Source organism: Sturnira hondurensis, unplaced genomic scaffold (genome assembly GCF_014824575.4).
Source record: "Sturnira hondurensis isolate 20B ecotype Veracruz unplaced genomic scaffold, ASM1482457v3 Scaffold0004136, whole genome shotgun sequence".
Lineage (NCBI taxonomy): Eukaryota > Metazoa > Chordata > Mammalia > Chiroptera > Phyllostomidae > Sturnira > Sturnira hondurensis.
In genome coordinates this window covers 54,177,575-54,192,535 of record NW_028076767.1, presented here as the reverse complement: position 1 = coordinate 54,192,535, position 14,961 = coordinate 54,177,575, and the positions used below count along the sequence as shown (strand labels likewise).

The following is a 14,961-nucleotide window of genomic DNA, read 5'->3' as shown; positions in this document are numbered from 1 at the left end:
TGAACATAAGGCTATACGATCTCCTACCTCCCCAAACAAGTTCAACCTCATCCCTTTAAATTACTATGTATCTCATATTTATCCTTCTGCCCACTCACATCCCTGTTAGTCTAGTCATTAACATTTGACAATTTCTGCAACAAGCACTAGTCTTTCCATTTAACAAATTTCTTCCAACTCTGTCTTTCTAAAACAACTTTTTAATCACGTCACATCTCTGCTTAAAAATCTACTAGCTAACCAAAATCCCCTGTTCTAACTTTGTCTTCCATTATTTTCACACAAATTAAAGTAGGTTTCCCCTCCATCCTCTTCTTTGCTCAGCATGTGGTTATCTACAGCCTCCCTTAAATCCCAATGGAAGTTTCACTAAATCCTCGAAAACCTTTAATTCCAAACCTTTTTCTTTCTTTACATTAGAGGATATCAATAGCAATACTTAAGCATATGACCTATCCTGAACCGTACTTCCTTCATATACAGTAGAAACTCTTATTATTGGGAGATGGGGGAGTATGGGCAATATCTAGTCAGTAGATTGTATTAAAATATATTGATAGTAAATAAAATATAGTAAATATTATCTTTGACATGGATCATACTGGAGACAAAAAATACTGCTTCTCAATAAATCCAACAGTCAGTTTGACTACCAGCATTAGAACAGCTATCATTTATTGAGCTCCAAATGCCCATAGCTGGCCTGCATTTAGGAGCTACAATACACACAAAAAAATTTATATTAATACCTAACAGTCATATTCAATGTAAGATGCTCACACTGTGAGAGCTACTGAGGAACAGAACACAGTTGACTCATGTATCCCACCTAGACCAGAAGTTCACTGATTACTATTAAAATTGTTTTCCTTCCCCAACCCCTGTTATTTTTCTAACATAAATAACTGAAGTTCCAGGAGTTAAATTCACAAAAGATGAAACTTCACTCTATGTACACCCTTTCCAAGTAAATTAAGAACTTGAGCATATTACAGTGCCATGTATTTTATTCTGGGCATGCTGAATTGTTTCTAGTTATTAAGACAGATGCTGACCTGATTCTTGTTCTCAGTTGAATGATCAATTTACTTAACTAAATTACTGTCTGATATAAGACTATTAGCACATCAAAAAGTACTAAATATAAGAAACTAAAAAGTGCTTTGTATTTGTTTCCATGGGTAACTAAAAAATTATTTTTAGCTTACTTGTAAAATGCTAAGATTGCAAATACAGAAACAAACATGCCAGATACATGTAATTAATTTAGTTGGTACCTCTGGACCTCAGCTGCAACACATCAAATGCTACCAACTAAGAATAAAATATTTGCAATGAGTCACAAAAAATTACCTATTTCAAAAGGTGTCTCACATTAAGATGAAAAGGTCAAATTCAAGGTACTGTATATCATAAAGCACTTCATTAAAAAACAAAAACTGGGAAATTCTGGTCATATTCTATTAATTTTTTTTCTGAGCATGCATTGCTTCCGCCCTCCTGTTTCACACATAGTACAAAAGTATTTACACATTCTTTAAACAAATTCTTTTCTTTTATGAGTTTTGGCACATACACACCTATGAACAGACTTTCTGGAGAGGGAAGGGGAAAGGGAGCTTTTACCCAATCTGCCAAAGTTACTACATGTTCTCTTCCGGAACCAACTGTTTACTGTTTACACAGCCCTTCCCTAACCCTTTAACTTCTGACTTCAAGTCTCCAAGATATCATTATAGAGTTACTTCCTCAACAAGCTTGCAGAAAATATTAATGACAAAGCAAAGGAATTCAACGCTAAGATACTTAGACAACAATGGAGAAAATCTTGATACTCAATTAATTATATAACAATGTTCCATTCCTCTTAACCTCATTTAAAAACCTTCCTTAAAATTATTTTTTGTTATTTTTACCCACCTCCTAACAACCCTTCCATCAGCTCTGCCATAGCCCCTCTTTTAAAAGAGAGATTTGACCCACAACCTCTGTTAGTTACTGTTGCCTCACAGACCCTATTCCTTTACACTAACAACCCATAAAAGGAGAAACACATCATCCTTACAGGCTGCTTTCTGATTTTTGCAGATCCTCATGACGGGCTTTTCTGCTTCTTATGTCACCATAATGGTTTATGCTGTCAATAATCTTTTTCACAAGAAGTGCAAAGGTATGTTTCAACAATCAAGTCATCATAGAAACCAGAAAAGATATAAATAACTATGGCTTCTCTCTAAACTCGGAGACTAGATAGCCTTCTGTTTCTACTCATATCCACCTTTCATTTACCTCAAAAATCATCATACACACAAAATACCAAAAATCATCATGTGAAATAATTAAGGTAAAAGTTTTAAGGTTTTCTTCTAAACATCTCTTGCAAGTAAATGTTCATCACAATATAGCAAATAAGGAAAATTAGACAAATTTCATTATTTTAGTGCATCAATAATAGTTAGAAAAAGTCTAACCACTAAAAATTAAGACCTTGTATTTGAATATTTTAATCTTTCCTTTTCTTTTTAAAAAAAGTTTTATTGTTGTTTTTCCATTACCATTTAGTAGTCCCCTTATACCTTCTTCCCCATCCCACCCCCAGCAAATCCTTCCTTTTCATACTCTCTATTTTTAGTGGAATTCAGAATTAACGTAATTAAAAATGTAGAGTATGTATTTTGTTGCTTTTTGTCTTTACGAATATAACTATTATTGTCTNATTATTTTAGTGCATCAATAATAGTTAGAAAAAGTCTAACCACTAAAAATTAAGACCTTGTATTTGAATATTTTAATCTTTCCTTTTCTTTTTAAAAAAAGTTTTATTGTTGTTTTTCCATTACCATTTAGTAGTCCCCTTATACCTTCTTCCCCATCCCACCCCCAGCAAATCCTTCCTTTTCATACTTTCTATTTTTAGTGGAATTCAGAATTAACGTAATTAAAAATGTAGAGTATGTATTTTGTTGCTTTTTGTCCTTACGAATATAACTATTATTGTCTATCTTCTTCATTCATCTAAAGGAACTGAAAAAAAAGTAAGTTTTTTGAGTCAGTCATCAAATTTCCTTGGAAAGCTAGGTCCTTACCACCAAAATAAAAAAAAAGGGAAACAGAGATGACAATCTCCCTGCTTAATGTTGTTAACAGGTGTGACCATGTGTTACAGTTTAAGAAAAACCATTTACAAAAGCACAGGAAAAGGAAGAAAATGGGAGTGGTTCTGCATAATCCCACATGAAACACACCATTTGAATAACTCTGCCCAGAAAGAGCCTTCACAAACAAAAAGCCTATCACTGAAATGGATAATCTGAAACTGATTAACCCACATTCTCCAGAAAAAGCCAAGCAGTCAATTTTGAAACTATAAAGAGAAAAAAAAGGACCCTATAACATTTTCTTCTCCTTTTAGGAGAAGTGTGAAATGGAGTGACCTCAAAAAGGCTGTAGAACCACAACCACGCCCAATGCCCATCAGACCTGGCTTTACCTTATTTGTCACATAGGGGACTCACAGTGTCCATTGTTGGATCTTTTCTTCCTGATTCTGAATATTCAATTTACTCATTCTTCTTGGTCTAATTCAATGCTGCTTAAACCAAAGAGCCTTTTCTAATGATTCCAATCAGAAGTCATCTCTGCCCGTCTGAGCTTTCACAAACTTTTATCCACAGCTCTCCAAGAGTATGTTTGAAGACAGAATTCAGTACTAACTTGATGAATGAAGGAAGCTGCCCCCTTTCCCCCTTTAATTAGTACTAAATGAGTACCAAATTCCTGGGATTCTCCTGTGGTTGTCATTAGTGAGTGACTTCATTTTTCAAGGAATGGCTAAACTGTCTACTGTTTGGTTGGGTTACTTTTAAAACTGAGTCCATTACCTCATATTCCTTTTTAATCTAAATATAATAATCAAACAAAATCTCAAATTTTCATTTTGGTGAAAATCTAAAGTCTTCTCTCCATCTGATCTATCAACAAGTTAGGGAGGAAGGGAAACTAGATTTATTGGAATTCTACTTTCTTTTATTTCCTCATCTTATTCTGTGACAAAATGCCAATAGGTGAAGGCAGAGGGAAAAAAGCACATAGAATTCACAAAATGACTAATTTAACCTCAATAATGGCAAGTTATCTATATATATAAAGTTATAATCCTATGCAACTCAAAACTACAAAGTAACACATCGTCCTTTAATAACCTTTGCATTTATTATTTAGAAAAAAAAGTACAGCTTACTATCAGCTAGATTAAATTTGGCCATATATTCTGTTATATTACCAACATATCCAGCCATTTGTGAAGACAAGAAAGAGTACAATGTACTCTTAGGACTGGTACTCACCCTTGACGTGCTGAAAGCTACTTCATCATCTAGTGTGGGGACAAACACATGCACGCACATGTGAACCTAACACTGTGCTGTGTGGAAAGCTCAGCATAACCACATCACTGTAAATCACTCAGGTATCCACTTATTTTAACATACACAAATCAAGGCAGAGCTTCCCTGTGATTGCCACAAGGATATCTAGAATCGCATCGAACTTTTCTCCTCTCCCTGTTCTCCCGGAAAGCCTGGGATGGAGAGGTTTTCCCTCTTATTTTCATCCCATGCAGCACAACAGGCAGGAAGCTCTCACAGCTGGATTAGTTTAGATGTTATCATTTAAACACTGTAAGAGCACAGCTGTACTTCATATTTCAGAAATGACCCAAAAAGCAGAAAAGCCTTCTCATTAAGATTTCTTCTAAAAAATTAAGAGTATCTTTCTAGTTTTAGGTTTGGCGTTATTCTAATCCAATTATGATGTTGATTTTGCCTATAACACTCTTAAGCTAGAAGTAGCCACTTTTCTGCAAATCAGAATTTTTTACAGGCTAATCAATCACAATCTATTGCTTGTGTTGTGTCCTAAAACTATATATGTAACTAATAAAATATAATTAGTAATACTTTCAAATCAAAGCTAATTCAGTTATTTATCTATGGACAAAACATATGATTTTGTCCATATTTGTCCAAAAATTACAATGGCTATATAATCTAGGTTTTGTTTTGGCAAAGATGAGACACATGATGGGTAATACATTATTGACCCTTTACACTTGGTTCCTTAAAAGCTTCTTCATTTTATTCAGCATTTAGTTTAAATTAAATATTTAAAATTGAAGCTGTTCTATGTTGCAAACACAGCTAAAATAAAGAGCTTCTGTAGCAGCGGTGACCAGATTTTAAATGCAGGTAGATCAATAAAAAAAAATTCCACCAAGCACAGGCTCCATGTGTGAGTGGAATGGTTTATAATAGCTTGCAAATGACTATGTGCTTGCTGTAACCAGCTGTTCTTAAATTATGAATATGCAACCAATTCATGTTAAAGCCAAATCCCAGCACTATTTCTACAGAGAAATCCCAGTAGTTTTGCTTGTTCTACATGTTAGCTCTGTTAAAGATACAAATAGCAGTAAGCTTCAGAACAAATAGGACCAAACTATTGGCATTTCATGCACTGGGTCCATTATCACAGCAGGGGATGTCAATCATTGGTACATTCCTATAACAGCTCAGGCACTATGACAATGATCTCGTAGGAAAAAAAAATCAAAATCTCTGCAGCATACTCAAAGTCCTGACACCCTAATGCTTTCTTATTTCAGCCAATCAGATTGTCAGACCTGACCTACTAGAAGACTTGCATCAAGCTTGAAACATTTAAAAACATCAATCATAAAAACAAAGACAGGACACTGAATTATACAGTATTAACCTCCAGGGTTTGCATACAAAGACCTTAGATTTATTTATGTCCCAGTGAGTTAAGAGCTTCAGTACACCGTTCTTTACACCAAACTGACTGCCAATTTGATGAACCTCTCTGCCCTCAGCAGGAGTGCACCGTCTTTGATTAATGAGCGCATGCTTGTGGAAAAGTGTTAAGAAGAGAAAACAGGAAAAACACACAATTATGTCTACACATAGCTTAAGTACCAATGCAATTGTATCTTCAAACCAAATGCTCATTTTTCCCAATATACACACGCATACATGTAAAGACACAAAATTAGTAAAGTTTCTTATCTATAACTTTCATTATTGGTAGCATTGCTAACAGTTTTTATTTTGAAAAAGGCACTCAAAAACCTAAATACAAGCCAAATTTCATGTATTAAAAAATACTATTTTAAAAGCATTTATTTTAACAAATTGAAAACACCCTGTCTTGCACAGTAAATACTGAAATATGTGAGAAAAACTGTACTTTCACTTCACATTCTTATAAAAACCTATTCATTTTAAAAACTCAATGTTTAACTCACAAATATCAGGACTATTAGATATTTTATATCTCAAATTATATTCACTTGTCACAAATCAGATAACATTCAATATTGATTTAAAAGTCATGTAAATTCATTTTATTTTTCCTTCAGCAAAGATGCTGTATTTTACAATTCCATATGTAACTGTAAATTAAATATATTTATTGCCCAATACATCAAAGTTACATGAATTAAATATTTATGAATTACAGTTTAAACTTTTTATGACTCTTGTGATCAGTACATCCCCTCCTTTAAGAAATCTAATGATGAACAATTTCTACTTAAATTATGGGCTACTTATTTGTACTATAATTAAAACTATATTATCTCTAAAAGTAAGCTAAGTATTCAGATTTAAGAAAAAAAAGCTTACATTTAATGTACAGCCCAATTTACCACAATTTAGTTTATACGACTATCTGCCTTGACACAAATATAAGTAATATATTTCTTAACAATTTTATCATAGGCTAAGGTAATGGTTTTCTTTTAAGGAACTTTATGGCTATTATACAAAAGGGTAGAGAAAGCATATTACCTCAATGTAAATCTCAGTTTTATATTGAGATAACATTTAGTTTCAGTCATATATGATGCATAAACTTATGATTTCAGGAAATTAGTCCTGGAATCACTCAACAATGTATTATAAGTGTTTAAAATTTGTTTATGTTGTATATTAAGTCCTTTTAATTGGATTTAACTCAGCAAATTATACACTCTAATCTTCAATTTCACATTTTAAGTATTTTAAATGCAAATCTTTTCAGAAATTATAAAAATGTTACGGTCTTTAGAAAACTATTTAAAGGCATAATATATTTATGACTTAAAAATTAAAAATCAATAAATATTGGGACTAAAAAACCTCTTAACAGAGTGATAAGCTACATCATATCCTTAAACTTATGATCTTAAGGCTTTTATATGCAATTTTTTTAAATGTGTCTTTTTTCCCCTGTTGGGAGTATCATGGTTTTTCCTCTTTCCTCCTTCCTATCTCTTCTCCCACCAAGAAAAAAAAAAAAGGCAGAAAATAATTAGAAAAAGTAGAACACACTTAGGCACCAATGGAATGATCTAATGCCATATTATTACCAAAGTCTGATAGTTCAAACTATCAATACAAGTTATTAATGCAATAAAAATGATTTCTATTTTAAAATTAAATGATTCTTTAATATCTTCACCACCTTATAAAGAAAATTAAACACAAAGCTGCCCATTTCCTCAATAATTCTTTTCTGATTACCTTCAGCAACAAAAGTTTAAAGAAATATTTAATCAAATGAGTAAACATTAAATGAAACTATTTTAAAGATCTCATGGTATGAAATATTTAACTTTATAATTTAAAAAAACCTCTTAAAATGGAACTAACTAGATATTTTAATTAACACCTCAGGAAACCAAGCTAAACTTTCTTGGTATAATTTCATCTGAGTCAAAATCACCATACTACTTTAGTTTGTGATAAACCATATTTTATTTTGCTAGTTCTAACTAGGACTAGCTTAAAAAAAACCTCAGAAAGTATAGCTTAAAATTTTTGAGAAATCTTTAAACCTAAAGGTAATCAAGTTCTAACACATACTTTCACTAATTCAAGGAGATAAGACAGAAAACATGAACTTTCATGCAACTGTGATATCCTACATCTTGTATAGTAACACAAAAGTAGCAACAAAGACATTAACAATTGCAGTTCAAGCTGGGAGTGACTGTTCTGTTTCAATTCAATGACACCACTAATGGCTTCTTAGCAGCTCCATGAAATCAACCAGCTGTCAAGTTGATGCATCAGAAGGAACAGTTATGCACTCCCATAAGAAAAAGCAACACATCAGGATGTTTGGCAAAACATCTGCTCCTTTACACTGTAGTTCTATAATAAACATGCAAACAAAGAAATAGGAGAAAGGGCAACAGAATTAAAATTCCAAGGTTCCCATTACAATCTTATATGCATTTTAAATAAATGGCTTATAAAAATAAAAACAAATTTCTGCCAAGTTGAATACTTTAAATTACTCTATATCTCTTGAAAATGCTAAATATAATTATTCACATTCTTCTAGAAAGGCAAAAACTACATAAAAATCTTTACATTTTTTAAAATTGAGAGTAAATTACATTCACCAAGTAAAATCATTACCGTTATGCACAAAACTCAAAATTACTAAAATGTATCCTTAATTTAATAAGTATTTAGTAAATTATGACAACAGCAAATTCTAATAAGTGCATTTCCAAGACTGAGTAGTTTAAAGATATTTTTCAGTAGTGTTTGAAGCAGTAAATGTGTTAATATACTTCAACATTAGTTTAACATATAGTAAAGATACTATTTCTTTACTATAGTAAAGAAAACAGTAAAGATACTATTCTCTGGATTTTAAAATATGCACCTACTTCTCTCCAACAGTATTAAGTTCTCATAAATAACTTATTTTTAATGCACATAATGTAATTTCTTAAAAACAAACTTATTTGTCTTCATAGGCTTAAAATAATTTTATATTCGACCATTCATTTCAAACATCTGTAAAATTTTACTTTTTTCTATTAAAGCTTGTACCTAGATGTTGTCCAAATTATTGATTATGCAGCACAGTAACAATGTGTATAGTGTTTATAATAGGTGTGAGACATCAAATGTACTTAACTACCATTTTCTTAAACTGCTTATCCTCTCTTGCTTGCCATTTATAATCTGCCAAATCTTCTAGTCCTTTGTTGCATGTATAATTTAGAACCATCTGTTCTATGTGCTTTTAACTATTTAAACATTTTTTACCTATCTACAATTCACATAAATGGCAGACATTCAACTCAGTCAAGCTTTCTATATAGCATTTTACATAAAGCAAATTCCTAGATAAAAACCATAGCAGATAACACCAAAGAAGACTGCTAGAGATAAAAACATACCACACACAAGTTTTTATGCCTTAGACAAACCTTTTTCAATGTATTCAGAATTGTTCCTATTAATGCTTTATTTTTTTGAGTTAGTAGTCAATGTTTTTTCCCCAACCCAGAAGACAAAGAGAATGCAAATTAAATACAGACAGTTTCATGCCCTTGTTAGAAGAGAAGTAAATATGCTGACTGCAAATGATACAGGAGACAGATTCCCACTTTCCCATTCAATTTACAGTGCCTCTTATTTATATACCAGTGTATCATTAAGTTTGGTCATGTGACCAACTAAACTTTAGTGAGGTGAAAAACTATTTTAGACAAGAAAATTTAAACACTAGTTTTTACTGTTTATCTTTTCATAATGGCTGACAGAGCTTACAGCTTGATGTTATAAAATAGAGTTTAAAATCAATTCTGCCTTTTAAATACTAACCACATTTTCGCCAATCATTTGACTATCTGCTACTAAATTTTAAAAATATCCAGTTTTCCCAACTATTTTCAATAGTTTTTATGTATTTTCAAAATGTAAACAACTATAAAATGGAACATTTAATTACAAAAGGGAATCTAGGTAATCTAAAATAAGCATAGCTAAATATTAATAAAGCTGACTAAAGAAAAATCCAGAGTGAAGTAAATAAAAAAGGGAATACGCTGATTAAACATTTGAAACCCTCAAAGAATAAAAAAGCACGCAGACAAAAGGTAAATAAATACCAAATGACACTATAAAAGTTTATACCATCTTTTTTGCACATAATTTTCCACCTGTTACCAAAGCATAAAATGTGTACATGTTGCGGGTTCATTTTGAGAGGACACAAAAATAGCTCAAGTTATTGTTAATCAGTTTGTTATATGGCCCTTTAAAACACAGGGGAAAAAAAGCGAAAAATTCACTCTTGGGACAATTTCTCAATAAAGTTTACATGACGTCACTGAGCCCCCTGAACATTCCCTAAACTTCGAGTCTTATGCACACACACTTTCTGCCTTTGTAAGGCTTCTTTCCCTTTCTCAAAAATAAAAAGGAGAGAGACTTGGGAATAAAAATTGCCCAAGATGGCGAAACGCTTGTTGTTTAGAGGGCAGAGGGGAAAAAATGGAGGATATTGTAATATACACAAAGGGATAAATTTCAACAACTCGGCCAACGACTGCAGCTGCTTCTCCCTTTATAAGGAAGCAACACACAAAAGATAAATACACAGAACGAGAAAAGAGAAAATCTCCCAAACAACAGGGACAGCTCTGACTCTCCAAACATTTCCTTCCTTTCCCAAGTCCCAATTCTCGGGTTCGCGGAACTACTTTAAGGGGAAGAGAGCCACGAAAGGGAAAGGGGGGAGGGGGAAAGACAGAGAATTAAAAGAGCGAGGAAGAGTTGAGAGCTGGCGGTTGCTCCCGGGGAAGAACTGCTCTGAGACAGACATTACTGTAGGTACAGCTTTGCTTCTCTAACCCTGTGTGTAGCGACATACAGACCGTCCTAGCTATTTTTCCCAGTCTCCCCTCCCACCCCATTTAATGTAAACTCTAGAGGTCTGAGCTGCACTGGGCAAGAGCAAAAGAGGCCTGAATTGCGGGGAGGCAGGCGCAGCTAATCAGTCCTGGAGGAAAGAGGGGGCGGAGGCAAAAAAGGGCAGCAGTAGGCGGAGGGGGTGGGGGGGTAATCTTGAAACTACCCAGGCGAGAAGGGGGAGCAGTGGATATTCCCGGGTAGCAACAGCGATCTCAGCTGAGCCAGAGATTGTTTTTTTACGAAGCAAAACTGTTGGCGGCGATCTGAGCGCTGGAAGCCGAAGGAAGAAAGAGACGCTAAGCCGGGCGGCGGGGCAGGGAGGCTGGCACAAAGGAGGCGGACTCCCAGCGGCAGCATCTGCGGGCCCCGGGGACGCAGGGCCCGGCGGCCCTGCTGGACCGAAGTCCCGCACCAGCAGCTAGGAATAAAGTTTACATTCTCTTGAGACCGCACCCCCCACCTCCCACCCAGGACCACGCATCTCCGAGTCCTGCTCCCCCCTCCCCCAAACTCCACTCGGGACGCCGAGCACCACCCCAGCCTTGCAGCCAGCACAACAAAGAGACACACCGACCGGCGAGAGTAAACAGCCGCGGCAGGGCGAGCAGGTCGGGCAGGGCGAGCGCCTGGAGATAGCAACTCCGGAGTCTTACCAGCTCGCAGGAGAGTAGTTTCTCCTTTTCTGTTTCAACCAGCTTTTTAACATTTGGAATTTTCATTTTCGCCCGCACCCCTCACACCCGAGGATTTTTTTAACTCACCTTTACTTTCGAACTGAGAGTTGCAGTGGATGGGATTTTTGCCTTCCCCAGATGAAGGTTACGACTTTTGTTTTTGGAAAGCCCAACACCTCCTTATTCCTATTATTATTTTTGCAAGAAAAGTACAGAGTTGGAGGGGAGGTGAGATGTGTGATCGGGAAAGCCCTGGACTCCCTCCTTCTCCGTCTCCGTCTTCCGCCTCTCTCTCTCTGATTAGTTCCTATCCAGCAGCCGATTGAAGCAGGAGATGATTCTTCTCAAGGTTTGTTCAGCAGCTTCACTTCTAGGCGAAGGCTTCATGAACCAAGTGACGTCAACCAACAAGGCTTCTCTCTCTCTCCTCTCTCTAACAATGAAAGTTGCTGTTAACAAGGGAAAAAAGAGAGAGAATTGTTTATACCATTTCAGTTCCAATAATAAATGACCTATCAGCTCCTAAAGGAGCCAAGGCAGGGGAGGGGGTTGCTTCTTCCTCCCAAGAATACTGTAGCTTTGAGTTTGCACCGTTCCCGGTCCCAGGAAAAAGTTAAGAAACTTAAATGTTTTGTTTTGCTTTTAAAAGTAGAAAGGACAGAAAATAAGATTGAAAACGGAATTTTTCAAACACGTAAACTGGAAAAGGGGAGCATTAGACTAACCTCTTTCACCTAAACTTTTTTGTCCGCAAACACAGAATTCGGTTGAAGTCCACAGACCAACTCAATTAATAAGCTAAGAATTCGTGGATGTTTGGAAATCAAAATAAAATAAAGCAGGACGCAGAAGGTCCAGGGATTAAATGCTACTGCCCTAATACGGGCGAGTTAAACTGGCTGTAATGTTTATGCATGGAGTTAAAATGTAAAACACGTTAAAATAGCCGTCTTGAAATCACAAATTAAAACTTTAAAAGGTAGTCTCAGTCGTTCCCCCTCCCCGCCCCAGTTTCTGAGAAGTTAAAGGGAGGAGAGGGATAGCTAATTGTAGGAATTGAACACTTGTAAAAATACCAAGTTAAGACTGGTAGCTCATTGCTCCATCTTTAAACTACACACGAGGTATGCTATTTGTCTACCCCCAGAATCTCTTCCAACTTTGTTTTTAACCCTATTATTTTTCCCAATTCCAACAGCCTGAAAACAGTAAAGTTAAACTAAAGGTAAAAGTACAGTACATTCCCTGTTCCCGCACACACCACATAGCTTCCTAAAAATAATTTTAAAAAGCAGTCTTTACCTTGGTAACACTTTATTCCAAGAATATACATAATTTTAAAAAATTTTCATTGAGGTAGTTTCCCCCCCTCAATATATTGAAGTCTCAAAACTCGTATAATTAAAAATTGCATAATTTAATTTTGGGGATGAAGAGCAAGGGAAAGGCAAGCTTTAGAAGAATAATTTGACCATATATATTTGTGCATATATATGTGGATAAATATAACTTAAAAGACACTATTGTTTTCTGTTTCCTCTTCAGCCACTGGCTGTGAGTTTAATTGTGCTGGAGGATCTTCATTAGTATTAACACATGGGGAGATTTCACAAAGCTGCTTCATTAGGGGGGAAAAAAAAGAAAGCTTGGCAGACTAGGTCTTTTTGCATGCACTGAGAATGTCAGCCTTACCTCGGTCATTTGTAACATAATAAGTGCAAGTACAATGATTGCAATGCAGGAGCACTGGGGGAAGGGCAGAAATACTGCCTGTCTAATAGGGATATCTGAAAAGAAGGCTGCTCATTACATAGTAAAATATATGCTAAAAATTAGTGAAGATGATGTCTCAGGAGACTGATGCTAAATAAATTAATGTGCTGATATGTTTTTAATTATTATTTTTGTAGTAGTTTATTTCATTCTCAGGATTCACATTGAGCAGCAAAGCTGTGCTAGCACTTATTGATTTTTTTTCCCTGCCACATTCCCGGAATACAGATTTTAATCATTTCACTACACCACACTCAGTAATTTCATTAAAAACTGGAACCTTCCATCCCAGAAAAGCATTTAATTTCAATGACATACAATTTCTCTCTTAGCAGAAAACTGTCTGTACAGTAAAAGCTGGCCTAAGGTTCAAATGCATAATTTAATCCTGAGTTTTCCATGCTCTGCATTCCTTTGAAGCTATAATTTGAGTAACTATGTAATAACTGTAATAAGGACAATAATTTCCTTTAATATATTATTAACTCATATTTAATTAACTCAGAGGCCAAGCTCAGTACATGTATGTCTGGGTCAACAGTTCTATAATTTCAAAATTTACTAATAATGTTCCAGAAGAAAAATGCAGATTAAAATGTAAGTGTCAATGCTAGCATTTAGATATGTCATTCAAAGTAACATGCAAAAAAGTCCATGAGTTTTTATATAATAGTGGTCATTACTCAAATAAACAGTATTTTTAAACAACTGGAAAAAAACAAGGCCATTCACCGACATTTCTAAATATAAAGTATTATAATATTTCAACAATCCATTTCTGACAGTTTCCCTAATAACTAGCATAACTACTGAAAATATTCAATTTTGAATGGATAAAACATGGGTTAGATTCAAGTTATCTCAATCATGACAAAGAATTCCTTTACATTTTCTTGAAATAAAGTTAAATGGCATACTTAAATAACTAAGGATATATCTTATTTAATTGAATTTATTGGGGTGACACTGGTTAATAAAACCATACAGGTTTCAAGTGTACACACATTATCTTCATACTACATGGTGGACCTATCACTCAAAAGGGTCTTTCTGCCACCATTTATTCTCCATTTGACTTCTTACATCAAGGATGTATCTTTTACTTAAAGCCTTTAAAAAATATACTGCAAAGCATGATTCAATTTTTGGTTTGAGTAATATTCTGAAATAATATTAGATTTAAAGATGGCACACTGGTTTTCCAAACAATAGGTTTCATGAATATATTTCATTTACAATGCCTGGTTTTTAAAGACAAAATCTGTGGGGAAAATATTTGATATAATAAAATTCACTTATTTTTTTTTTAAGATTTTATTTATTTATATAAATTTAGAGGGGAAGGAGAGAGGGAGAGAAACATCAATGTATGGTTGCCTTTTTGTGCGTCCCCTGCTGGTAGTTAGCCTGCAAGGAACCGGTCTGCAACCCAGGCATCTGCCCTGGCTGGGAATCGAACCGTGATCGCCTGGTTCACAGGCCCGTGCTCAATCCACTGAGCTACGCCAGCCAGGGCTAAAATTCACTTATTAATTTGACATTTAAATATATGCCTAACCAAGAGAAAAAAAAGGTACACATATAAAGAAAGTAATTAAATTATAAAAAGCTTATATTAAAAAATTCCAGGACAACTATAATTGTGCAACAATAAAAAATAGTAAAAAATAATATTATAGTAGTGAAACTGAAAAAAAAATTATACCATGATCCTGGGTAATTTTTAGACCACAGTT

General features: G+C 34.6%; 1 protein-coding gene across 21 annotated transcripts in view; it reads right to left on the bottom strand.

The window, feature by feature from the left end:
• The window catches only part of BAZ2B (bromodomain adjacent to zinc finger domain 2B), a 382,453-nt gene that overhangs the window by 254,029 nt on the left and 113,463 nt on the right, over positions 1-14,961 (bottom strand). For 20 of the 21 annotated variants that reach the window (XM_037044636.1, XM_037044615.1, XM_037044614.1 and 17 more), the window contains one exon: positions 11,540-11,901. The gene's annotated coding sequence lies outside the window, so the exon portion shown is untranslated. Of the gene's footprint in view, positions 1-11,539; positions 12,100-14,961 lie in introns of those variants that run through there. The other variant, XM_037044618.1, reaches the window with a different exon arrangement.